Below are 5000 nucleotides of genomic sequence, written 5' to 3' on the forward strand. Positions count from 1 at the left end.
TTCTTTTCTATTACATTTTACATTTAATTTTTTCAACTTATCAATGAATTTACTTGAGTTAAGAAGTAAAAGAGGTCTAAAGTTAAAGTTTTTGAGCACCTACAGCCAAACCACAATGGACGTGCCCAATTTCATCTGATCTTAGAAGCTGTGCAGTGTTGGGCTTGGTTAGTACTTGGATGGGAGACCACCTGGGATTACCAGATGCTGTAGGTAATTTTATACTGACATAACATTCTTTTCTATTACATTTTACATTTAATTTTTTCAACTTATCAATGAATTTACTTGAGTTAAGAAGTAAAAGAGGTCTAAAGTTAATGTTTTTGAGCACCTACAGCCAAACCCCACTGGACATTCCCAATCTCGTCTGCTCTTGGAAGCTATGCAGTGTTGGGCCTGGTTAGTACTTGGATGGGAGACCACCTGGGAATACCAGGAGCTGTAGATTATTTTATACTGCCATAACATTCTTTTCTGTTACATTTTACATTTCATTTTTAAACTTATCAATGAATTTACTTGAGTTAAGAAGTAAAAGAGGTCTAAAGTTAAAGTTTTTGAGCACCTACAGCCAAACCACACTGCACATGCCCAATCTCATCTGATCTTGGAAGCTGTGCAGTGTTGGGCCTGGTTATTACTTGGATGGGAGACCACCTGGGAATACCAGGTGCTGTAGGTAATTTTATACTGACATAACATTCTTTTCTATTACATTTTACATTTAATTTTTTCAACATATCAATGAATTTCCTTGAGTTAAGAAGTAAAAGAGGTCTAAAGTTAATGTTTTTGAGCACCTACAGCCAAACCACACTGGACATGCCCAATCTCGTCTGATCTTGGAAGCTATGCAGTATTGGGCCTGATTAGTACTTGGATGGGAGACTACCTGGGAATACCAGGTGCTGTAGGTAATTTTTTACTGCCATAACATTCTTTTCTATTACATTTTACATTAAATTTTTTCAACTTATCAATGAATTTACTTGAGTTAAGAAGTAATAGAGGTCTAAAGTTAATGTTTTTGACCACCTACAGCCAAACCACACTGGACATGCCCAATCTCGTCTGATCTTGGAAGCTATGCAGTGTTGGGCCTGGTTAGTACTTGGATGGGAGACCACCTGGGAATACCAGGTGCTGTAGGTAATTTTATACTGCCATGACTTTCTTTTCTTTTACATTTTACATTTAATTTTTTCAACTTATCAATGAATTTACTTGAGTTAAGAAGTAATAGAGGTCTAAAGTTAATGTTTTTGAGCACCTACAGCCAAACCACACTGGACATGCCCAATCTCGTCTGATCTTGGAAGCTATGCGTTGTTGGGCCTGGTTAGTATTTGGATGGGAGACCACCTGGGACTACCAGGAGCTGTAGGTAATTTTATACTGCCATAACATTCTTTTCTATTACATTTTACATTTAATTTTTTCAACTTATCAATGAATTTACTTGACTAAAGAAGTAAAAGAGGTCTAAAGTTAATGTTTTTGAGCACCTACAGCCAAACCACACTGGATATGCCCAATCTCGTCTGCTCTTGGAAGCTATGCAGTGTTGGGCTTGGTTAGTACTTGGATGGGAGACCACCTGGGAATACCAGATGCTGTAGGTAATTTTATACTGACATAACATTCTTTTCTATTACATTTTACATTTAATGTTTTCAACTTATCAATGAATTTACTTGAGTTAAGAAGTAAAAGAGGTCTAAAGTTAATGTTTTGAGCACCTATAGCCAAACCAAACTGGACATGCCTTATCTCGTCTGATCTTGGAAGCTATGCAGTATTGGGCCTGGTTAGTACTTGGATGGGAGACCACCTGGGAATACCAGGTGCTGTAGGCAATTTTATATTGCCATAACATTCTTTTCTATTACATTTTACAATTAATTTTTTCAACTTATCAATGAATTTACTTGAGTTAAGAAGTAAAAGAGGTCTAAAGTTAATGTTTTTGAGCTCCTATAGCCAAACCACACTGGACATGCCCAATTTTGTCTGATCTTGGAAGCTATGCAGTGTTGGGCCTGGTTAGTACTTGGATGGGAGACCACCTGGGAATACCAGGTGCTGTAGGTAATTTTATACTGCCATGACATTCTTTTCTATTACATTTTACATTTAATTTTTTCAACTTATCAATGAATTTACTTGAGTTAAGAAGTAAAAGAGGTCTAAAGTTAAAGTTTTTGAGCACCTACAGCCAAACCACACTGGACATGCCCAATCTCATCTGATCTTAGAAGCTGTGCAATGTTGGGCCTGGTTAGTACTTGGATGGGAGACCACCTGGGAATACCAGGTGCTGTAGGTAATTTTATACTGACATAACATTCTTTTCTATTACATTTTACATTTAATTTTTTCAACTTATCAATGAATTTCCTTGAGTTAAGAAGTAAAAGAGGTCTAAAGTTAATGTTTTTGAGCACCTACAGCCAAACCACACTGGACATGCCCAATCTCGTCTGATCTTGGAAGCTATGCAGTATTGGGCCTGATTAGTACTTGGATGGGAGACCACCTGGGAATACCAGGTGCTGTAGGTAATTTTTTACTGCCATAACATTCTTTTCTATTACATTTTACATTAAATTTTTTCAACTTATCAATGAATTTACTTGAGTTAAGAAGTAATAGAGGTCTAAAGTTAATGTTTTTGAGCACCTACAGCCAAACCACACTGGACATGCCCAATCTCATCTGATCTTGGAAGCTATTCAGTGTTGGGCCTGGTTAGTACTTGGATGGGAGACCACCTGGGAATACCAGGTGCTGTAGGTAATTTTATACTGCCATGACTTTCTTTTCTATTACATTTTACATTTAATTTTTTCAACTTATCAATGAATTTACTTGAGTTAAGAAGTAATAGAGGTCTAAAGTTAATGTTTTTGAGCACCTACAGCCAAACCACACTGGACATGCCCAATCTCGTCTGATCTTGGAAGCTATGCAGTGTTGGGCCTGGTTAGTATTTGGATGGGAGACCACCTAGGAATACCAGGAGCTGTAGGTAATTTTATACTGCCATAACATTCTTTTCTATTACATTTTACATTTAATTTTTTCAACTTATCAATGAATTTACTTGACTAAAGAAGTAAAAGAGGTCTAAAGTTAATGTTTTTGAGCACCTACAGCCAAACCACACTGGATATGCCCAATCTCGTCTGCTCTTGGAAGCTATGCAGTGTTGGGCTTGGTTAGTACTTGGATGGGAGACCACCTGGGAATACCAGATGCTGTAGGTAATTTTATACTGCAATGACATTCTTTTCTATTACATTTTACATTTAATTTTTTCAACTTATCAATGAATTTACTTGAGTTAAGAAGTAAAAGAGGTCTAAAGTTAAAGTTTTTGAGCACCTACAGCCAAACCACACTGGACATGCCCAATCTCATCTGATCTTAGAAGCTGTGCAGTGTTGGGCTTGGTTAGTACTTGGATGGGAGACCACCTGGGATTACCAGATGCTGTAGGTAATTTTATACTGACATAACATTCTTTTCTATTACATTTTACATTTAATTTTTTCAACTTATCAATGAATTTACTTGAGTTAAGAAGTAAAAGAGGTCTAAAGTTAAAGTTTTTGAGCACCTACAGCCAAACCACCCTGGACATGCCCAATCTCATCTGATCTTGGAAGCTATTCAGTTTTGGGCCTGGTTAGTACTTGGATGGGAGACCACCTGGGAATACCAGGTGCTGTAGGTAATTTTATACTGCCATAACATTCTTTTCTATTACATTTTAAAATAAATTTTTTAAACTTATCAATGAATTTACTTGAGTTAAGAAGTAATAGAGGTCTAAAGTTAATGTTTTTGAGCACCTGCAGCCAAACCACACTGGACATGCCCAATCTCATTTGATCTTGGAAGCTATGCAGTGTTGGGCCTGGTTAGTACTTGGATGGCAGACCACCTGGGAATACCAGGTGCTGTAGGTAATTTTATACTGCCATAACATTCTTTTCTATTACATTTTACATTTAATTTTTTCAACTTGTCAATGAATTTACTTGAGTTAAGAAGTAAAAGAGGTCTAAAGTTAATTTTTTGAGCACTTACAGCCAAACCCCACTGGACATGCCCAATCTCGTCTGCTCTTGGAAGCTATGCAGTGTTGGGCCTGGTTAGTACTTGGATGGGAGACCACCTGGGAATACCAGGTGCTGTAGGTAATTTTTTTCAGCCATAACATTCTTTTCTATTACATTTTACATTAAATTTTTTCAACTTATCAATGAATTTACTTGAGTTAAGAAGTAAAAGAGGTCTAAAGTTAATGTTTTTGAGAACCTACAGCCAAACCACACTGGACATGCCCAATCTCATTTGATCTTGGAAGCTATGCAGTGTTGGGCCTGGTTAGTATTTGGATGGGAGACCACCTGGTAATACCAGGAGCTGTAGGTAATTTTATACTGCCATAACATTCTTTTCTGTTACATTTTACATTTCATTTTTAAACTTATCAATGAATTTACTTGAGTTAGGAAGTAAAAGAGGTCTAAATTTAAAGTTTTTGAGCACCTACAGCCAAACCACATTGGACATGCCCAATCTCATTTGATCTTGGAAGCTGTGCAGTGTTGGGTTTGGTTAGTACTTGCATGGGAGACCACCTGGGAATACCAGATGCTGTAGGTAATTTTATACTGACATAACATTCTTTTCTATTACATTTTACATTTAATTTTTTCAACTTATCAATAGAATGTACTTGAGTTAAGAAGTAAAAGAGGGCTAAAGTTAATGTTTTTGAGCACCTACAGCCAAACCACACTGGACATGCCCAATCTCGTCTGATCTTGGAAGCTATTCAGTGTTGGGCCTGGTTAGAACTTGGATGGGAGACCACCTGGGCATACCAGGTGCTGTAGGTAATTTTATACTGCCATAACATTCTTTTCTATTACATTTTATATTTAGTTTTTTCAACTTATCAATGAATTTACTTGAGTAAAGAAGTA

General features: G+C 36.8%; 2 non-coding genes and 18 pseudogenes across 2 annotated transcripts; all 20 read left to right on the forward strand.

Moving 5' to 3' along the window:
* Positions 1–332: 332 nt before the first annotated feature.
* LOC148459684 (5S ribosomal RNA) lies at positions 333–451 on the forward strand (annotated as a pseudogene).
* A 115-nt stretch (positions 452–566) lies between these two features.
* LOC148459685 (5S ribosomal RNA) lies at positions 567–685 on the forward strand (annotated as a pseudogene).
* A 116-nt stretch (positions 686–801) lies between these two features.
* Positions 802–920, forward strand: LOC148459686 (5S ribosomal RNA; annotated as a pseudogene).
* A 116-nt stretch (positions 921–1036) lies between these two features.
* Positions 1037–1155, forward strand: LOC148459687 (5S ribosomal RNA). Its single transcript, XR_015873056.1, has one exon. It is a non-coding gene; the product is annotated as a 5S ribosomal RNA (ribosomal RNA).
* Positions 1156–1271: 116 nt separating this feature from the next.
* On the forward strand, positions 1272–1390 carry LOC148459688 (5S ribosomal RNA; annotated as a pseudogene).
* A 116-nt stretch (positions 1391–1506) lies between these two features.
* On the forward strand, positions 1507–1625 carry LOC148459689 (5S ribosomal RNA; annotated as a pseudogene).
* Positions 1626–1740: 115 nt separating this feature from the next.
* Positions 1741–1859, forward strand: LOC148459690 (5S ribosomal RNA; annotated as a pseudogene).
* A 116-nt stretch (positions 1860–1975) lies between these two features.
* LOC148459691 (5S ribosomal RNA) lies at positions 1976–2094 on the forward strand (annotated as a pseudogene).
* Positions 2095–2210: 116 nt separating this feature from the next.
* Positions 2211–2329, forward strand: LOC148459692 (5S ribosomal RNA; annotated as a pseudogene).
* A 116-nt stretch (positions 2330–2445) lies between these two features.
* Positions 2446–2564, forward strand: LOC148459693 (5S ribosomal RNA; annotated as a pseudogene).
* A 116-nt stretch (positions 2565–2680) lies between these two features.
* Positions 2681–2799, forward strand: LOC148459694 (5S ribosomal RNA). Its single transcript, XR_015873966.1, has one exon. It is a non-coding gene; the product is annotated as a 5S ribosomal RNA (ribosomal RNA).
* A 116-nt stretch (positions 2800–2915) lies between these two features.
* LOC148459695 (5S ribosomal RNA) lies at positions 2916–3034 on the forward strand (annotated as a pseudogene).
* Positions 3035–3150: 116 nt separating this feature from the next.
* LOC148459696 (5S ribosomal RNA) lies at positions 3151–3269 on the forward strand (annotated as a pseudogene).
* Positions 3270–3385: 116 nt separating this feature from the next.
* On the forward strand, positions 3386–3504 carry LOC148459697 (5S ribosomal RNA; annotated as a pseudogene).
* Positions 3505–3620: 116 nt separating this feature from the next.
* LOC148459698 (5S ribosomal RNA) lies at positions 3621–3739 on the forward strand (annotated as a pseudogene).
* A 116-nt stretch (positions 3740–3855) lies between these two features.
* LOC148459699 (5S ribosomal RNA) lies at positions 3856–3974 on the forward strand (annotated as a pseudogene).
* Positions 3975–4089: 115 nt separating this feature from the next.
* Positions 4090–4208, forward strand: LOC148459700 (5S ribosomal RNA; annotated as a pseudogene).
* Positions 4209–4324: 116 nt separating this feature from the next.
* Positions 4325–4443, forward strand: LOC148459701 (5S ribosomal RNA; annotated as a pseudogene).
* Positions 4444–4558: 115 nt separating this feature from the next.
* LOC148459702 (5S ribosomal RNA) lies at positions 4559–4677 on the forward strand (annotated as a pseudogene).
* A 117-nt stretch (positions 4678–4794) lies between these two features.
* On the forward strand, positions 4795–4913 carry LOC148459703 (5S ribosomal RNA; annotated as a pseudogene).
* The last annotated feature ends 87 nt before the right edge of the window (positions 4914–5000 follow it).

Source organism: Taudactylus pleione, unplaced genomic scaffold (genome assembly GCF_031769625.1).
Source record: "Taudactylus pleione unplaced genomic scaffold, aTauple2 ptg000967l, whole genome shotgun sequence".
Lineage (NCBI taxonomy): Eukaryota > Metazoa > Chordata > Amphibia > Anura > Myobatrachidae > Taudactylus > Taudactylus pleione.